Source organism: Triticum dicoccoides, chromosome 4B, assembly GCF_002162155.2.
Source record: "Triticum dicoccoides isolate Atlit2015 ecotype Zavitan chromosome 4B, WEW_v2.0, whole genome shotgun sequence".
NCBI classification, from domain to species: Eukaryota; Viridiplantae; Streptophyta; class Magnoliopsida; order Poales; family Poaceae; genus Triticum; species Triticum dicoccoides.
The window spans coordinates 16,152,636-16,173,876 of NC_041387.1; the positions used below are offsets into that span (position 1 = coordinate 16,152,636).

At 46.7% G+C, this 21,241-nt stretch overlaps 1 pseudogene; it reads left to right on the forward strand.

The window, feature by feature from the left end:
- Positions 1-15,491: 15,491 nt before the first annotated feature.
- LOC119292429 overlaps positions 15,492-21,241 on the forward strand; it is a 44,067-nt pseudogene continuing 38,317 nt past the window's right edge.

Genomic DNA, 21,241 nt, shown 5'->3' on the forward strand with positions numbered 1-21,241 from the left:
GGGTCTCTTCTTCGTCATCGCTATGCAGCCCCTTGCCATTATTTTCGGCAATTAGCTTGCCTGCCTGCTTGAATACCCAACAGTCCTTGTTGGTGTGGTTGGCTGGCTTTTCGGGGGTGCCGTGTATCTGGCACGAGCGATCAAGTATTCGGTCCAAAATGGACGGACCCGTAGTAGTTCTTTTGAATGGCTTCTTCCGCTGACCGGGTTTGGAGCCTCTGAATCCAGCGTTGACTGTCGTATCCTCATTATTGTCGCCGTTAATGCGGCGTTTGTTCTTGTTGCGATGCGACCTGCCATTGCGGTCCTTGGTATCCGGACTGCCAGAATTTTTGCTGAGGTTGTTGCTGCGGGCTAGCCAGCTGTCCTCTCCCGCACAAAAGCGGGTCATGTGTGATGTGAGGGCTGCCATGGATTTCGGCTTTTCCTGTCCCAGGTGCCGGCCAAGCCACTCGTCGCGGATGTTATGTTTGAAGGCTGCGAGGGCCTCCGCATCCGGACAATCAACGATTTGATTTTTCTTAGTTAAGAACCGTGTCCAGAATTGTCTGGCCGATTCGTCTGGCTGCTGAATTATGTGGCTTAGGTCGTCAGCGTCTGGTGGTCGCACGTACGTGCCCTGGAAGTTATCAAGGAATGCGGCTTCCAGGTCCTCCCAACACCCGATTGATTCTGCTGGCAAGTTGTTAAGCCAATGCCGAGCTGGTCCTTTAAGCTTGAGTGGGAGGTATTTGATGGCGTGAAGATCATCACCGCGGGCCATGTGGATATGAAGGAGATAGTCTTCGATCCAAACCGCGGGGTCTGTTGTGCCATCATAGGATTCAATATTCACGGGTTTAAACCCTTCGGGGATTTGATGATCCATTACTTCATCTGTGAAGCATAGTGGGTGTGCGGCGCCTCTGTATTGGGCTATATCGCGATGGAGCTCCAACGAGCTTTGTCTACTGTGTTCGGCCCGGCCGGACTTATTGTGTCCGGCGTGACGGTTGTCGTCACGTATCATGGGGCGCCCACGCGATCTGTAGATCGATCTTGATTGTCTTACCTTATCCTCCAATATATCTCGCAAGTCCGGAGCGTTCCCCTGTGGCCTTGCGCTTTTCGAGCGATGTCGGGGTACGGTTCTAGTGGAGGGCCTAGAGGCCTCTCTGTCACGGCCACGAGGTGGCCGGTCATCCGTATTGTGCTCTGGTGCTGCAGGTTTATATGCCTCATCCTCTAGTCGGGGGAGCAACTTGCGTTTGGGGTAGCTTTTGGAGGGGCGTTCGAGCTCATGTTCTTCGGCCGCAAGGAATTCAGTCCATCTATCGGCAAGCATATCCTGATCAGCTCTAAGCTGTTGCTGCTTTTTCTTGAGGCTGTTTGCCGTGGACATAAGCCTGCGTTTAAAACGCTCTTGTTCGACGGGATCCTCAGGTACGACAAATTCGTCGTCGTCGAGGCTTGCCTCGTCTCCGGAGGGAGGGATGTAATTATCGTCCTCTACCTCTTCGTATGCCGCTCTCTCGTGAGGGCTGGCATCTCCGTCCTCCCGCGCTGAATCTTGCTGGAGGGGGTTGTCTTCGGCACTGTCTGGGGTATTATTGTCTCCGATGCCGGAATCGCCATAATTGCTGTGGCGGGATTTAGAGCGGCGTCGCTGACGCCGACACTTGGGCTGTTCCTTGGAGGGGTCTTCCTCCGCTGTTCCTTCGCCATTCCCATCCTTTGGGATATCCACCATGTATATGTCGTATGACGAGGTGGCTTTCCAGTGCCCAGTAGGCGCTGGCTCTTGGTCGTCTCCGGCATCGTCGTCCATACCGTCGATGTCTTTGGAGTCGAAGTCTAGCATGTCGGTTAGATCGTCGACAGCGGCTACTAAGTGGGTGGTGGGTGGGTCTTGAATTTCTTCGTCGTCCGCATCCCAACCGTCCTGACCGCAGTCCGGCCAGGGCTCTCCTGATAACGAGAGACACTTTAGCGAACTCAGGATGTCGCCGAAAGGTGAGTGCTGAAAGATGTCCGCAGCGATGAACTCCATAATCGGCGCCCAATCGGATTCGATTGGAGGGGGCGCGGGAGGTTCGGAGTCCGGCAAGGAGTCCGGCACCTTGGAGTCACGAGCTTTAGAAGGGACAAAGTCAGTATTCGGCTCTATCGCCGTAGAGGTTGCAGCCCCCGAGGCGGTGTCTACCCACCCGTCCTCGATCTGCACAGCCGGCTCCGAATCGAGGGTCGGAGCGGACTCGTGTGCGGCCTCCAGGGCACTGGCCAGCAGCAGAGCTAAATCATGCCCATCGTGACAGTGCGGCGCGCTCGGCTGTGGCTCGAATCCATTGAAGATCAAGTCTCCGCGGATGTCAGCCGTGAAGTTAATACTTCCAAATCTGACCTGACGGCCAAGGGCGTAGCTTTCCATCTGCTCCAGATGGCCAAACGAATTAGCCCGCAGTGCAAAGCCGCCGAATACAAAGATCTGTCTGGGGAGAAAAGTCTCACCCTGGACCGCGTCGTTGTTGATGATCGAAGGAGCCATCGAGCCTATCGGTGACGACACAGAGGAACTCTCAATGAAAGCACCAATGTCGGTGTCAAAACCGGCGGATCTTGGGTAGGGGGTCCCGAACTGTGCGTCTAGGCGGATGGTAACAGGAGACAAGGGACACGATGTTTTACCCAGGTTCGGGCCCTCTTGATGGAGGTAAAACCCTACGTCCTGCTTGATTGATATTGATGATGTGGGTATTACAAGAGTAGATCTACCACGAGATCAAGGAGGCTAAACCCTAGAAGCTAGCCTATGGTATGATTGTTGTTGTTGTTGTTGTCCTACGGACTAAAACCATCCGGTTTATATAGACACCGGAGAGGGCTAGGGTTACATAGAGTCGGTTACAATGGTAGGAGATCTACATATCCGTATCGCCAAGCTTGCCTTCCACGCCAAGGAAAGTCCCATCCGGACACGGGACGAAGTCTTCAATCTTGTATCTTCATAGTCTTGGAGTCCGGCCGAAGATGATAGTTCGGCTATCCGGACACCCCCTAGTCCAGGACTCCCTCAATGGTGTTCAAATAGGAAGGTTTCAGTGATTTTTTCCAGGCATCGTCTATTGAAGTAAACAACTTGGTGCTGATAACTTTCAAACAGCGTGTTGGGAGGCTTGTTGTTATCTTCAATCTTCTGTCGCAGTGATGTTAGTTATAGCCTTTGAGCATAATGGATTTTGATGTATAGGAGGCTTGGCGTGCATCTCTTTTAAAGATGATTTTTTGGACAGATGTTATTTAATTGTGGTCACAGTTATAAATACAGTAGAGGCACGTGTGTTGTTTACTGTGAGGCATGGCTGTGCATCTCTTTTATGTGAGAGGCACCTAGATTCAGGAAACTGAGGCACGGAATTGAAGTCAGAACAGACACGGTTGTGTGGAGGCACGTAGAGTTACTATGGGTTTCATGTGAGGCACGTGGTTTGAGCAAACAGAGGCATGGAATTGCAGTAAGTACATGCACGGTTGTTTGGAACACGGGTATACTGAGAGAAATGTGTGTGCAATACCAAATTTACACGGGCGATGATGCGTGCCGAACATGCAGAGATACTGTGGGTTTCTTGTGAGAGGCACGTGTGTGTAGCACGTAGAGTTACAGTGGGTTTCATGTGAGGCACGTGGATTGAGGAAATGGAGGCACGTAATTGAAGTCAGTACAGGCACGGTTGTGCGGAGGCACGGGCGATCACTCACGCAGAGCACGTAGAGTTACTGTGGGTTTCATGTGAGGCATGTCGATCGAGAAAATGGAGGCACCGAAGTGTAGTTAGTACAAGCACGGTTGTGTGGATGCATGGTTTTGAACCCTCTTGCTGCTGTCAAGTGTCTAGAGGCACGGATGTATGGTAGTAGAGGCATCGGTTTGAATATTTGGTTAGAGAGGCTCGGTTGTGGATGCACATGTGTGAAGTCTCTAGGGTCATGGGTGCGTGGCACCAGAGGTATGGGTTGAGTTGACACTTAGAGAGCCACGGTTGTACATGGGTCAGTTGGACATGTTAGTGTAGTTTTGTGGCATCGTGGAGAACTAGTGTACGGAGAGGAACCTGTGAATGGACGGAGTGGTGTTTGATGTGAAATGGTTGTGTTGTGTGATTTTAGTTTATTTTGGTCAAAGTAACAAAGTTCTTGTCCCTTGCGTCTGTGTGCTGAATATTCTTCTGCAATATTTATGAATTGTTCATGCCAATGTTGAATAAGAATTCTACTGAAAGTTTGGAACGATACCATCACATATTCTTGTAAATGCATGATGCATCTTGTAAAGGTTGAGTGTGAAAATTATAATACAATGTCGTGCGACATATCTCTCGTTCTATAGTCATGGATACAATATATGCTTGCTCAATACTGGGACATAACTTACTAATTACATTTAGACACGCACACCACCGTGTTCAAAGTTCAGACATAAAATAGTAATACAATACAGACAACATCTTTGAGCAACAACAAACATATTTACAACATGGGTTCATTCAACCTAAATTATCATAATAGTTGTGCCACGCACCCGATCACTCGATCACGGCAGATCAATCAATCACGGCACGATCCATTTTCTCGCAATTTACCAACCATTGTTTCCCTTCTGGCGCTTCCAGCCGCTGAAAGATCCCTCGTCTTTGTTCTCACGTGGGCGGAGTCTTTCTTTGACTGGTTGTTGGTGGAGGTGACGTAGCCCGTTCTTGATGATTAGGATTCTACGGTACAACTCGTAGCTAACATACCCGTCCTTTGCCGCGTACTCAAGGTGTATCGGGGAAAGCGGCTTCCACTCCCAGAACTGGTGCTTCTCCTTTGGGAATGATTACTTCATGTTCTTGTATGAGGGGTCGATGATGGCTGCTACAAGGTCAGCCATGGAGTCCCTTTCTCCACCACCCTTGATGCAGAATAGCCTCTGGATGTCGATGTGGTGCTTGTCTGGAATTCCGATGCATGCACGGGCAAGCATGGTCTTGTCGTTCCTGGTGTCGACGCTGGTGAAAGTTACCGCTTTCCGTTGTAGGAAGTCAACTAACGCCTGGGAGCGGTCGGACCTACAGTAGTGGTATACAAGGACATGCTCGCGCATGGCAAGTTGGACGATGGTGATCCCTTGTCGTACGTAACTGCTCTTACGTGTGTACTCGAGGTCGAGGCCGACGAACTTGTTCTTCTCCTCCTTTAGCCATTCCTCGTACTTATTGATGATTCGCTCCATGGTCCTTGGGTCGTTGGTGTACACCACCTCCAGCACGGTTGTACCGTGGGTAGTGATGTGCTCGGTGAATGTTGTTAGTTTACCGTCGTCCATGGCTGGAGGTGTGTGGTGGTGAACTGTGGCCGGTGAGAAACTTTCGAGGAAGAGGATGCAAATGGAGTCAAAAAAGTGAAAGGGATCTTTTGTCGTGCAAAAAAGGAAACCGCCAAAGAGCAGTTGCTAGTCACCCGGCGGTTCCAGGCGTAGATTTTTGAAAACAGGCGTTTGTTTTATCTCTTTTTTTAAGATTTTCACTTATCTTGTTCTTTGAAAAAAAAAATATTCGTTGCATGCTGCGTGCGTGATCCATATGTGCGTATTCCATCTTTGGCTGTGAAAGTAGTCATGTGAACAGTAGAACATTCAACAGATGCATGGTCGTGCCTTTGTTGTGAAAACATTTTTTTTTCAATTAACAATCTTCCTTGGTCAGGGAGGCACTGTTGTTATGTTATTCAGTGCACAACTGTGTGTTCATGAAAAGTTGTTGAAGTAAACATAGTTTGCACTTGAAAATGGAGTCCTGTTTGGTTTTAAATTGAGATATGTTTCAGTAGATCGTTTGAATAAGTTTGATAACATGGCATTGCTATAGGTTTTGGATCAAAAACTGATTCTTGTTTCGTTTGATTTTTGATAATGGTTCTTTTTGTTTTTTGTTTTTTTGAATTGTGAACTTTTCAAAGGATTAGAACTACATTTTTTCGAATGAACCATTCTGATAATTCAAACAGCATTTGTTGCAAAGGATCATTCCGATGGTTGAAACTGTGAGTAGAGGGTCCGTAAGAGCTACATAAGTTCCAAAAGATCATTCGGATAGTTCAAGCAAGCACATGGTCCATAATAGTTACATTACTGTACCATCCTAACTAGCAAACTTATTTTAACCAGTGTTTTTCTCCTGGGAGGCATCATCTTGAAATGAGCGCTGAACGTCCTAGGAGATACACTGTTTGCTTCCATTTTAGGTGCAGGTGCCGACGGAATCTACAGAATGCATTGAATGATGATGGACACAGAACGGTCATGGCGCTCTTTGAAAGTGATTAGAACAATGTTCTTTTCAACAAAGGATGTAGCTGATATGAAGTCTTTGAAAGAAGACTTTTCTATTACCATCCTGCCGTCGTTTTTGCAGATGTAGTAAGACGAAGGAGTGATGACATGGGTAGGTTCATCAGGAGCTTCAAGGGTCACCGTGCCATTGGTTGTCATGTCCACCCATCTCTTCAGTGTCGAGACAATGCTCCTCGGAATTTTCTAGAAGAAATCGAAATTAAATGGAAATTAAAACCGTTGAATTGTCACTTGGACAATAAATAAAAGAATGGTTGAATACAGTGAGTGCGCAAACATTAAGAAATTCCAAATTGAAAGTAATATAATTCCTGGCATGTTCAGGTTTGTGTGTAAATAGATAAAACAACATATTAAGAGAACAACAAAAGTTTTGTTGTTTTAGGTTTGAATAAATAGGTTCTTTATAATTTTACATATAAGCAAGATTTCGTCAATATTGTTTATATTATATATGAGCAAAATACGTTTGGTATCTTAACAAGAACAGATATAACCAACCATGATGCAGTCTTTGGTGTCAGTGGGAGTCAAGACGTGTATAAATGGACGGCAACGGATGAAAGTATCTCCAAAAAGGCGTTGTAGAAAGAATCATGTCTGGTTGTAGGTAAGCTCAATATCCTTAGAGTAGACACAACAGTGAACATGAGAGAAATCGTCCGAAGAAAGGTCATCGAGAGCTAGAAAAAGAACAAGATTTTAAAGTTAGATAAAGTTTTATGTAACACGGATTAATATTATTCAGTTCGATGCATGCATATCAAAATACAGCGAAAGAAGATAAGTTTGTAATATTAAATGCGTACCGACGTGGGGTAATGGAAGTAGCCTTTTGTCATTGAGATATGTTTGTATTTCGAGATTGAGACCCTCGTGTGGTCGTTCAAATTCTATGCGGTCTCCGGCACGAAGCTGATAATCATCCGCAAAGGTGTTCCACTCACCACCGCAGAACTTTGTGTAGTTTGCCCTATGCTTAAACAAAGCATTGTAAGACCTTCCTTCATGTGTAAGAAGGGCCAGCTCTACCTGCTCTTTACGCAATTTTCTTGCTTCTTCCTTCCTCTCGTCGATGTACTCAGCGAGAAAAGCTCTGACGTGACAAGGTACATACTGGAAAAAATAGTAAAAATAACAACATGCAAGTATAACTTTGAACTCGCGTACTATTAATGTTAAAAGTTTTCTTAATTTGGATATGAATTTTTGATAAGAATTACAGTAACAACATAATGGTATTATAAATTAATGGATACAGATTTTTGGCATATGTTGACTAGTTTTAATTAGAACTGAAGGTGCACTATAGTAATCAAGACATAGGGAGGCAAAACTAATGGACTATATTAATCAGGGCATAGACAGGCAAACTAATGGAAAATGAAAACACAAGGCAGGTGCGAAGAAGTGACAGCAGGGGAACCTAGTGTTGGTGCAAGGGAGTATGAGTAACAGTGACGATTTCTACTATGTTGTAGGTAACTAATATGTTAGTGATGCTTACTAACCATGCAGCTCCAGCAATTTTCATCAAGAATAACCTCAAACTCCTGGAGAACTTCAGGGTGTGGTTCGCAAGGGCCGCCTGGTTGGCAGCAGGTCGGGTAAATCATACCTAAATAATTCAGAACAATTATGTTAAGAAAACAAGAATATGATAACAATTTAAAAACAAGCTTTAACATTGAAGGTAGACAACGACTAGCTTCAACTGTTAGCCATATTAAAATATTCGTATGAAGGCAGACAACAACTACAAATTTACCAGAAATCTTCTCATCTACTCCTTCCAGAAAATCAGTATGACAGAGTTTAGAACACTTGTTTAGATTTTCAAATGGTTTTTATATTCCTTTAGAGAATGAAGTCGTTGTACCGGATCTGATGCTTCAATAACTATCAAATGAAAAACCAAAATGTAAAACGTAAATACGGATCGGAGCATGCTACTTACGCATATGCTTTTTACCTGGGAGAGAAGAAGAACGAGGGTTGACGAACGGAGATTGGGGTAGGGGAAGCTTAGGGCAAGCACACACGGGTAGCAAATCTACGAGAGAAGTACGGCTTAGAAGTTAATCGAGAGACCCAATAAAAACTCTACAATAACTTGTTTGAAATGAGATTGTGTGCGGGGAAGAAGCACGAACCCTAGAAGTAGGTGGTTGGATAAGGCAGATGGGTTGTGATGGGAAGCTTAGGGAAAGCACCGACGGCCAGCAATGTAGGAGAGAAGCATGGCTTGGAAATTAATCGATTGAGTGCTGGGAAGAAGCACGAACCTTAGAAGCAAGCGATGGAGAAGAAGGACGAACCCTAGAAGCAGGCGACAGAGAAGGCAAATGAGTTGTGATGTGGCTGAGGGAGTCAGAGCTTATTGAAATATAAAGGAGACGAGAGAGAGAAAGAGTAGTAATGAGTGCTTCTTGTTTTATTTTTTATCCTGCGAAATGGAATGAATGCTGGTTGTAGATGGTGTGCGTGCATTCCTAGGTGTTATGGGGACACGAGATGTTTGACTCATCCAGCTGCCTCCCATTATAGTTGCCCACCTGTGCTGCCTCCCAGCGGAGTCTTTTACGTGCCTATCCTGCCTTACATACTTTTTGTGAGGCACGGTTATACATGCTGAAAAGCATACTCGTGCTTCTGTGTTTTAATTTTTTTAATCACATGTTTAATCGGGTATGGTTGGGTGTGTTTTTAGGAGAGGAACAATGATGATGTTATTAGATGCATGGTCGTTGTAGCAGGAGAGGCATGGTTGATAAGTCGGGGGAGGCAAATTGACGGGAGGCATGATGGTTCCTAATGAGAGGCACTTTTGCATATGGAATGGAGCCACGGTTCGTGACTCTGTTATTGCAAAAATATTTCAAGTAGTCATTGACCCAGGGAGCCACTGTTTTTATGTACGTTGGGTTCAGGCAGGAATATGTATGATAGCGCACAGTTATCTGTATGTCAGAAGCATGGACGTGCTTTTGTTTTGGCAATGTTTTCGGTGGTACGCAGGCATATAGATGCAGGTCCGTTGATGTCACTGAGGTTTGTCTTTAAGCAAAGTGGAGGCACGCGTGTGGCTTTTGTGCTGGCCGAACCATGCTTCTAATTTGGTTCACTCCCCGTGTAGTATTTGTACGACATGGTCATCTAGTTTGCCTCCTCTCATTGTTCTCTCGGTCAAAAGATGTGTTGGTGACCGATGGGATGGCTATTTATTGTTAGTATTGATTGTGCTAGATACCATGCTAGAGTTAACCTAGAGGCTCCTCCATTATAGCGTGGCAGCCGTGACTTTTGAAGTGCATGGTTTCATAAGCTGCAGAAGCACAACCATCCATTCACACCGTCCCCGATGCAATTTAATGGGCGCATGGTAACTGAGTCGTCTCTCCCCAAGGTTAAGTAGTGATCTATTCCGGGAGGTTATCGCGTCTTATTCTCTCCAGAGAAGTGCAGGTAGCTCCCATCATCCTCGCCTCGTACGAGAAGCACAGTCAGACTCCATTGTCGTGTCACCCTCTTTTCCATGGATGACTTCAAGAACAATATTGAGCGTCTCTTTATAGATGCTGATGGTAATACCAGGCTCGAGGTGTTGTACACCAACGAGCCCTACAAGGTGGAGGAGATTCTTTCTCTTTATGAGGAATGGCTGCGTGAGGACAGGTACAAGTTTGTTGGTCTTGATCTGGAGTACACACGAGAGGATTATTTTGATCGTAGTAGAAAAGTCGCTGTCATGCAAGTGGCGATGTGCAAGCATGTTCTTGTCTATCACTAGTGCAAGGCCAGGACGGAGTGCGCTCCTCTAAAGGATTTCCTTCGGAACAAAGGTATCATTTTCGCTAGTGTCGACGTCAGGAACGATAGGGATGTTCTCGCAAACCGTTCCCTCAAAATCCCAAGAGAGTGTCACATCGATCTTCAAGAGGAGCTCATGATCAAAAGAGGCAATCTAATGGATTCCATGGCAGATTTGGCAGGAGCCGTCATAAAAAAAATCTTACTTGAGTATGAAGTCGTCTTTTCCCAAAGGTCTGCATGACTACTGGGAATGGAAGCCGCTTTCCCTTGAGCACCTGAAATATGCGGCAATTGTAAGTGAAAACTTCATTTTTTTATGATTTTCTGTCGTTATATTTTTGTTTTACTGCAACAATAGTACTTTTTCCTCTTTACGTATATCTTCATTCTCATCAGTTTTTTGTTTTACACTACTAGGGAAAAGCCTAGCAGCGGCGCGGGTTTTGGGTATATCAGTAGCGCGGGTGCCTGCGCTACTGATACGGCGCCACAACTAACTTGTAGCAGTAGCGCGTGTTGACACATGCTACTGCTATACATGGTTAGCTGTAGCGTGCGTTGCAAACAGCACTACTGCTAATTAGCTGTAGTGGGTCTTATACCCCGCGCTACTGCTATTACTTTCAAAAACAAAAACAAAAATCTCGATCTTGTGCGTGCTGTCAATGGCAGCAATGGTAAGATCTAGCGATGATTCGCGTCGCCGGAGGCATGAACGGACAGCGGAAGACCAGATCCAGCAGTGGCTGTTGGAGAGGGCCCGTATCTATGGCAGAGCCAGGCCGCGGCGTGGGGCTCCTCTTCCCGACCATGCCAGATAACTCCGGGTCATCCATGGTGACGACCTACACAGGCATGGACATGGGAGGGTGAGTCAAACTAGAGGGAGAGAGAGAGAAAAGGAAAACCGAGGGAGAGAGGAAGGTGATGTAGGGAGCAGCGGAGCTAGTCACCGGTGGCGAGGTGCTCTGGTGTGGTGGTGCGGGGCGGTGGCCTCCTAGACGTCGGTGGAAGACCGACGAGCTCCTAGACGCCGGTGGCGCGAGGCGGCGGCCTCTTTCGGCGCCATGGAGGAGGATGGGTGCATTGGTAAGAGGTCCATGTGAGAGCGTATGGAAAGTGAGAGGAGAGAGTGGTGGAAGAGAGGAGGGATTTGGGGGAGGAGATGGGGATTCAGCCGAGGATATGGCGACTTCACCTACCTCGTACTTTGTAGTAGAGAGGGGTATAAAACCGTGCTACTACTATCAACTTAGTAGTAGCGCGGGTTTATACCCCTCGCTACTACTATGGCATGTGTCGGTGGGCACGGTAGAGACCGCTCAGTAGTAGCGAGGGTTAAAAACCTGCGCTACTACTATCAACTTAGTAGTAGCGAGGGTTAAAAACCCGCGCTACTGCTAATTAGCCATAGCGCTTCTTTTTGTGCCGCGCTGCTGCTAAGATTCTATGTATAAGGTTTTCCCTAGTAGTGTTAGGATGGGTATGTGAGCTACGAGCTCTACCGTCGAGTTTTGTTGATGAAGGACATGATGCACCCCCGTTGTCTTCCCGACCGCAGAGGCCGTTGATGTTTCGGAGCAGAACTCCAACTGAGTAGAATGGTCACGGTGGACGTTTGTGTGGACGTTTCTGAGCGGAATGGACTCCTGGAAGACTTTCATTTCTTTTTTTTGTATAATTAATGAGTACTTTTAGTTCAATCCTATGGAGTACCGTTTTGTTATTCAGTATCGCGTTTGGCTTGTCTCATGTTATGTGAAAATAATTTTTTTAATGTTTTTTCATGTTACAAGTTCATTGTTGATGTTTGCGCGAGTTCATGTACATTTAGGTAACCTGTTGAAGTGGCGCATCTATATTGTTTGGGAGAAGCGCACTTTGTGTTTGGCTTATATTCAGTGCCGTTTGTTTGCGTTTGAATTGTTGTCTTTTACACATTCGCACAAGAGAGGCTCGTCTGCTAACGTACGAGACAACATTTCAGTACCCTGTCTTTGTGTTCTTTGGGACCGTGCCTTTAGAAGCCCCGCATCCGTGTCTACGGAGGCTTCACTCCCGTGGCTTCTTTTCCGCTATTTCTGTACCTCACGTGACACACGTGATGTCTGTATGTGCTGGTGTCACACAACAGTTTCTCTTGAGACTGCACAACCGTGCCTCTGCCATCACTCTTTTGTGCATCCAACTGGTTTGTACCCGTGCCTCGAGAACTCCGAGAAGCCGCAATTGCGTGACTGTATACGCTTCAATTCCATGTCTCCTGTACATGCATTTGCGTGTCTCAGGCGTCATGCTGGTTGTGACTCTACGTGCCTCTGGTGCAGACGTCAGTCCGTGATGTGACGCATATGTATTGTTTGGGAGAAGCGTGTTTTTTATTTGGCTTATATTCAGTGCCGTTTGTTTGTGTTTGTATTGTTGTGTTTTACACATTCACACGAGAGTGGCATGTCTGCTAACGTATGAGGCAACATTTCAGTACCCTGTCTTTGTGTTCTTTGGGACCGTGCCGTTAGAAGCCCGGCATCCGTGTCTGCGGAGGCTTCACTCCCGTGGCTTCTTTTCCACTATTTATGTACCTCACGTGACACACGTGATGTCTGTATGTGCTAGTGTCACACGGCAGTTTCTCTTGAGACTGCACAACCGTGCCTCTGCCATCACTCTTTTGTGCATCCAGCTGGTTTGTACCCGTGCCTCGAGAACTCCGAGAAGCCGCAATTGTGTGACTGTATACGCTTCAATTCTGTGTCTACTGTACGTGCATCTGCTTGTCTCAGGCATCATGCTGGCTGTGACTCTACGTGCCTCTGGTGCAGACGTCCGTCCATGACATGACGCATATGTATTTTTTGGGAGAAGCGTGTTTTTTGTTTGGCTTATATTCAGCGCCGTTTGTTTGTGTTTGTATTGTTGTGTTTTACACATTCGCACGAGAGTGGCATGTCTGCTAATGTACGAGGCAACATTTCATTACCCTGTCTTTGTGTTCTTTGGGACCGTGCCTTTAGAAGCCCGGCATCCATGTCTGCGGAGGCTTCACTCCCGTGGCTTCTTTTCTGCTATTTCTGTACCTCATCTGACACATGTGATGTCTGTATGTGCTTGTGTCACACGGTAATTTCTCTTGAGACTGCACAACCGTCCCTCTGCCATCACTCTTTTGTGCATCCAGCTGGTTTGTACCCGTGCCTCGAGAACTTCGATAAGCCGCAATTGTGTGACTGTATACTCTTCAATTCCGTGTCTCCTCTACGTGCATTTGCGTGTCTCAGGTGTCATGCTGGCTCTGACTCTACGTGCCTCTGGTGCAGATGTCCGTCCGTGACGTGATGCATATGTATTGTTTGGGAGAAGCGTGTTTTTTTGGCTTATATTCAGCGCCATTTGTTTGTGTTTGTATTGTTGTGTTTTACACATTCGCACGAGAGTGGCATGTCTGCTAACGTACGAGGCAACATTTCAGTACCCTGTCTCTATTTTCTTTGGGACCATGCCTTTAGAAGGCCGGCATCCGTGTCTGCGGAGGCTTCACTCCCGTGGCTTCTTTTCCACTATTTCTATACCTCACATGACACATGTGATGTTTGTATGTGCTGGTGTCACACGGCAGTTTCTATTGAGACTGGACAATCGTGCCTCTGCCATCACTCTTTTGTGCATCCAGCTGGTTTGTATCAGTTCCTCGAGAACTCTGAGAAGCCGCAATTGTGTGACTGTATACGCTTCAATTCCGTGTCTCCTGTACGTGCATTTGCGTGTCTCAGGCGTCATGCTAGCTGTGACTCTACGTGCCTCTGGTGCAGACGTCCGTCCGTGACGTGACGCATATGTATTGTTTGGGAGAAGCGTGTTTTTGTTTGGCTTATATTCAGCGCCGTTTGTTTGTGTTTGTATTGTTGTGTTTTACACATTCACATGAGAGTGGCATGTCTGCTAACGTACGAGGCAACGTTTCAGTACCCTGTCTTTGTGTTCTTCGGGGCCGTGCCTTTAGAAGCCCGGCATCCGTGTCTGTGGAGGTTTCACTCCCGTGGCTTCTTTTCCGCTATTTCTGTACCTCACGTGACACACGTGATGTCTGTATGTGCTGGTGTCACACGGTAGTTTCTCTTGAGACTGCACAACCGTGCCTCTACCATCACTCTTTTGTGCATCCAGCTAGTTTGTACCCGTGCCTCGAGAACGCCATTTCCAAAGCCGTGCCTGTGCGCCGAGAAGCCACTATTCTGTGCCTGTATACGTTGCAGTTCCGTGCCTCCTGTTCCTGCATTCGCTCTTCTCAGGGGACACTCTGGCTGTGACTCTTCATGCCCGTGGTGTCAAACGCCCATCCGTAAGGGGATGCGGTGGCTGTTACTCGTCGTGCCTGTGCTTTTACACGCCTATGCGTCCGGAGACTTTAAAATTGTGGCTCTCCAACTTGTTCCGTTGATTTGCTTCAAGTATTGATGTATCTCACGTGATACATGCCATGACTCTCGAACAGAGTGCTCTCACCGGTGCCTCTTGGAGGTCTCTTTTTTGCATTCAGATGATTTGTATCCAGAGGATTTTGGTCGAGACTGAAAAACAAGACGGAAAAGATCACGTGGCTCGCGAAGCCGATGCACATGCCTGTAGATGCTATATTTTCGTGCCTTCGTTGCCTGCATTGACGTGTTTCTGGCGAGTTTCCGCCTGCATGTGTACGTGCTTGTTGTGATACCGACCAATATCTCCAAAAGTTGTACGCCCGTGCCTATGGAATAGACATGTATGTGCGTATTGTGCCTGCATACCCGTGCCTCACGTGAAACCAGCCTTGACTCTCGGGGGTCAGATGGTGTGAATCTAGGTAGATGAGGGACTGATGAGTTCTGGCCTTCGGATCTAAGGTGTGCGGCAGGCTGTTCGTTTGCTTCATTGGATTCTTCTGTCAATGGTCTTTGTTCAAAGGAGGAATCGATGACCGATGTGGTGGCTGTTCGATGTGACTATTCAGTGTGTCAGTTGCCATAAAATAAAGTTAGAGGCTCCTCGGTTTCTCCGCGGTATCAATTATATGTGCACAGCCGTGACTTTAGGAAGTGCATGGTTCCATGAGCTTCGGAAGCACAACCGTCTATACGCTGCTCCTAGTTCACACGTTAATGCATATGGTAACCCAAACGCCCCTCGCCAAGGTTAAATGTTGGCCGTGTTTGTGAGGTCTCCACGTCGTATTGTAGCCGCAGAACCTCAGGCAGTTCCCATCCTCCTTACCACTCCCTAACCTTGTCGTAGGGTCTCAGGAGTCTCCGTTGGCACCTTGCTGCTCGCTACCATGGACGACTTTTTGAACACCACCGAGTACCATCCGATAGTTGCAGATGGTAACACGAAGCTCGACGTGTGGTACACCAATGAACCTGGCAAGGTGGAGGAGATCATTGCCTTGTACGAGGACTGGTTGCGCGAGAAGAAGTACAAGTTTGTTGGTCTCGGCATGGAGTTCACACGAAAGGATTGGTATGGGCGTAGAAAAGTCGCCGTCATGCAACTGGCTATGCGGAATCATGTTTTGGTCTATCACTTCTGCAAGGCCAGGACGGAGTGCCCTGTCCTGAAGGATTTCCTTGAGAATAGAGGTATAACTTTCTCTAGTGTGGGCGTCAGGAATATTAGAGATGCTCTTTTTCAAGATTTCATCAGAATTCTAGAAGGGTACCACCTCGACATCCAAGAGAAGTTCATGATAAAAGGTGGTCAAGAAAGGGATTCCATGGAGGACTTAGCAGGAGCCATCATTGACGAATCTTACTCCAAGCTGGAGTCCTCTTTTCCAGAACTTCTTCGTCACTACTGGGATTGGAAGCCACTTATCTTTGATCACCTGAAATATGGAGCTACTGTAAGTGAAGATTTCATTTTTGTTAGTTTCTGCCTTTGTTGCAAGAACAGTACATTTTTTTATTTTTTTGTACATTGATGTTTTCATTTCGTTTTCCTTTAGGAAGGGTGTCGGTGTCAAAACCGGCGGATCTCGGATAGGTGTTCCCGAACTGTGCGTCTAGGCGGATGGTAACAGGAGACAAGGGACACGATGTTTTTACCCAGGTTCGGGCCCTCTCGATGGAGGTAAAACCCTACTCCTGCTTGATTAATATTGATGATATGGGTAGTACAACAGTAGATCTGCCACGAGATCAGAGAGGCTAAACCCTAGAAGCTAGCCTATGGTATGATTGTTGTTCGTCCTACGGACTAAAACCCTCCGGTTTATATAGACACCGGAGAGGGTTAGGGTTACACAGAGTCGGTTACAATGGTAGGAGATCTACATATCCGTATCGCCAAGCTTGCCCTCCACGCCAAGGAAAGTCCCATTCGGACACGGGACGAAGTCTTCAATCTTGTATCTTCATAGTCTAGGAGTCCGGCCAACGGTGATAGTTCGGCTATCCGGACACCCCCTAATCCAGGACTCCCTCAGTAGCCCCTGAACCAGGCTTCAATGACGAAGAGTCCGGCGCGCATATTGTCTTCGGCATTGCAAGGCGGGTTCCTCCTCCGAATACTTCATAGAAGATTTTGAACACAAGGATAGTGTCCGGCTCTGCAAAATAAGTTCCACATACCACCGTAGAGAGAATAATCTTTACACAAATTTAATCTGCTGACGTATTTTGCGGCGTGACGTCACATCACGACCAAGCCTTTATTGGAATCGTTTTTACTGTCCCACCTCAGCGCGTTTAGCGAGGCGGTTTCCTTGGCACGTCTTGTCAAAGCAGAGATCGTGTCCCCTTATTTCGGGATTCTCATCAATACGGGCGTGGGTAACCCAACCGAGCCATTGATTACGGCGCTTGGGTGATAAGCGAGTTTTATCAGGCTGGTGGGGACGCATAGTTTCGTCCGTCCATATAAGGGGATAAGGATCCACCTTTTTACCTACGCCTTCTTCCTCCTTTGCATATCCATTTTCGTGCACTCTGTTGGAAATATGCCCTAGAGGCAATAATAAATTAGTTATTATTATATTTCCTTGTTCATGATAATCGTTTATTATCCATGCTATAATTGTATTGATAGGAAACTCAGATACATGTGTGGGTACATAGACAACACCATGTCCCTCGTAAGCCTCTAGTTGACTAGCTCGTTGATCAATAGATGGTTACGGTTTCCTAACCATGGACATTGGATGTCGTTGATAACGGGATCACATCATTAGTAGAATGATGTGATGGACAAGACCCAATCCTAAGCCTAGCACAAAGATAGTAGTTCGTATGCTAAAGCTTTTCTAATGTCAAGTATCATTTCCTTAGACCATGAGATTGTGCAACTCCCGGATACCGTAGGAATGCTTTGGGTGTACCAAACGTCACAACGTAACTGGGTGGCTATAAAGGTGCACTACAGGTATCTCCGAAAGTGTCTATTGGGTTGGCACGAATCGAGACTGGGATTTGTCACTCCGTGTGATAGAGAGGTATCTCTGGGCCCACTCGGTAGGACATCATCATAATGTGCACAGTGTGATCAAAGAGTTGATTGCGGGATGATGTGTTACGGAACGAGTAAAGAGACTTGCCGGTAACGATATTGAACAAGGTATCGGTATACCGACGATCGAATCTCGGGCAAGTACAATACCGCTAGACAAAGGGAATTGTATACGGGATTGATTGAGTCCTTGACATCGTGGTTCATCCGATGATATCATCGTGGAACATGTGGGAGCCAACATGGGTATCCAGATCCGGCTGTTGGTTATTGGCCGGAGAACGTCTCGGTCATGTCTGCATGATTCCCGAACCCGTACGGTCTACACACTTAAGGTTCGATGACGCTAGGGTTATAAAGGAAGTTTGTATGTGGTTACCAAATGTTGTTCGGGGTCCCGGATGAGATCCCGGACGTCACGAGGAGTTCCGGAATGGTCCGGAGGTAAAGAATAATATATAGGAAGTGAGGTTTTGGCCATCGGAAGTGTTTCGGGGGTCACCGGTAATGTATCGGGACCACCGGAAGGGTTCCGGGGTCCACCGGGAGGGGCCACCAGCACCGGAGGCTTGCATGGGCCTAGTGTGGAAAGGGAGCAGCCCTAGAGTGGGCTGGTGCGCCTCCCACCAAGGCCCAAGGCGCAGCTAGGAGTGGAGAGGGGAAACCCTAGGCGCAGATGGGCCTAAAGGCCCACCCTAGGGCGCATCCCCTCTCTCCCCCCTCTTGGCCGCCCCCTCCAAATCCCATCTAGGGCTGCCGCACCCCTAGGGTGGGAACCCTAGATGGGGGCGCAGCCACCTCCCCTCCTCCTATCAAATAGTGGGGGTTTTGGGGCTGTCAGAGACACGAGAACATCTCCCTCAAGGCGCAGCCCTACCTCTCTCCCTCCTCCTCTCCCGCGGTGCTTGGCGAAGCCCTGCAGGATTGCCACGCTCCTCCATCACCACCATGCCGTTTTGCTGCTGCTGGATGGAGTCTTCCTCAACCTCTCCCTCTCTCCTTGCTGGATCAAGGCATGGGAGACGTCACCGGGCTGTACGTGTGTTGAACGCGGAGGTGCCGTTCGTTTGGCACTAGGATCTCCGGTGATTTGGATCACGACGAGTACGACTCTTTCAACCCCGTTCTCTTGAACGCTTCCGCTTAGCGATCTACAAGGGTATGTAGATGCACTCCCCTTCCCCTCGTTGCTGGTTTCTCCATAGATAGATCTTGGTGACACGTAGGATTTTTTTTGAATTTCTGCTACGTTCCCCAACAGTGGCATCATGAGCTAGGTCTATTGCGTAGATTCTTTGCACGAGTAGAACACAAAGTAGTTGTGGGCGTTGATTTTGTTCATTATGCCTACCGTTAGTAGTCCAATCTTGTTTCGACGGTATTGTGGGATGAAGCGGCCCGGACCGACCTTACACGTACACTTACGTGAGACAGGTTCCACCGACTGACATGCACTTGGTGCATAAGGTGGCTAGCGGGTGCCAGTCTCTCCCACTTTAGTCGGAACGGATTCGATGAAAAGGGTCCTTATGAAGGGTAAATAGCAATTGACATATCACATTGTGGTTTTTGCGTAGGTAAGAAACGTTCTTGCTAGAAACCCATAGCAGCCACGTAAAACATGCAAACAACAATTAGAGGACGTCTAACTTGTTTTTGCCGGGTATGCTATGTGATGCGATATGGCCAAGAAGAATGTGATGAATGATATGTGATGTATGAGATTGATCATGTTCTTGTAATAGGAATCACGACTTTCATGTCGATGAGTATGACAACCGGCAGGAGCCATAGGAGTTGTCTTTATTTATTGTATGACCTGCGTGTCATTGAACAACGCCATGTAATTACTTTACTTTATTGCTAACCGGTAGCCATAGTAGTAGAAGTAATAAGTTGGCGAGACAACTTCATGGAGACACGATGATGGAGATCATGGTGTCATGCTGGTGACGATGATGATCATGGAGCCCCGAAGATGGAGATCAAAAGGAGCAAAATGATATTGGCCATATCATGTCACTATTTGATTGAATGTGATGTTTATCATGTTTATGCATCTTATTTGCTTAGAACGACGGTAGTAAATAAGATGATCCCTCATTAAAATTTCAAGAAAGTGTTCCCCCTAACTGTGCACCGTTGCGAAAGTTCGTCGTTTCGAAGCACCACGTGATGATCGGGTGTGATAGATTCCTACGTTCACATACAACGGGTGTAAGACAATTTTAGACACGCAAAACACTTAGGTTGACTTGACGAGCCTAGCATGCATAGACATGGCCTCGGAACACAAGAGACCGGAAGGTCGAGCATGAGTCGTATAGTAGATACGATCAACATGAAGATGTTCACCGATGATGACTAGTCCGTTTCACTCGATGATCGGACATGGCCTAGTTGACTCGGATCATGTAATCACTTAGATGACTAGAGGGATGTCTATCTGAGTGGGAGTTCATAAGATGAACTTAATTATCCTGAACATAGTCAAAAGATTCTTGCAAATTATGTCGTAGCTCGCGCTTTAGTTCTACTGTTTTAGATATGTTCCTAGAAAAAATTTAGTTGAAAGTTGATAGTAGCAATTATGCGGACTGGGTCCGTGAACTGAGGATTGTCCTCGTTGCTTCGTGAAGGCTTATGTCCTTAATGCACCGCTCGGTGTGCTGGACCTCGAACATAGTCTGTGGATGTTGCGAACATTTGACATACACGTTTTGATAACTACGTGATAGTTTAGTTAAATGGTTTAGAGTAGAGGCACCAAAGACGTTTTCGAAACGTCGCGAAACATATGAGATGTTTCGAGGGCTGAAATTGGGATTTCAGGCTCGTGCCCATGTCAAGAGGTATGAGACCTCTGACGATTTTCTTAGCCTGCAAACTAAGGGAGAAAAGCTCAATCGTTGAGCTTGTGCTCAGATTGTCTGAGTACAACAATCACTTTAATCGAGTGGGAGTTGATCTTCGAGATGAGATAGTGATGTTTCTCCAAAGTCATTGCCACCAAGCTGCTAGAGCTTCGTAATGAACTATAACATATCAGGGATAGATATGATGATCCTTGAAGTATTCGCGATGTTTGACACCGCAAAAGTAGAAGTCAAGTAGGAGCATCAATTGTTGATGGTTAGTAAAACCACTAGTTTCAAAAAGGGCAAGGGCAAGAAGGGATACTTCATGAAACGGCAAATCAGCTGCTGCTCTAGTGAAGAAACCCAAGGTTGAACCCAAACCCGAGACTAAGTGCTTCTGTAATAAGGGGAACAGCCACTGGAGCAGAATCACCATAGATACTTGGTAGATGAGAAGGCTGGCAAGGTCGATGGAAGTATATTGGATATACATTATGTTAATGTGTACTTTATTAGTACTCCTAGTAGCACCAGGGTATTAAGATACCGGTTCGGTTGCTAAGTGTTAGTAACTCGAAATAAAAGAGCTACGGAATAAACGAAGACTAGCTAAAGGTGAGCTGACGATATGTGTTTGAAGTGTTTCCAAGTTTGATGTGATCAAACATCGCATGGTCCCTCTACCATCAAGATTAGTATTAAACCTGAATAATTGTCATTTGGT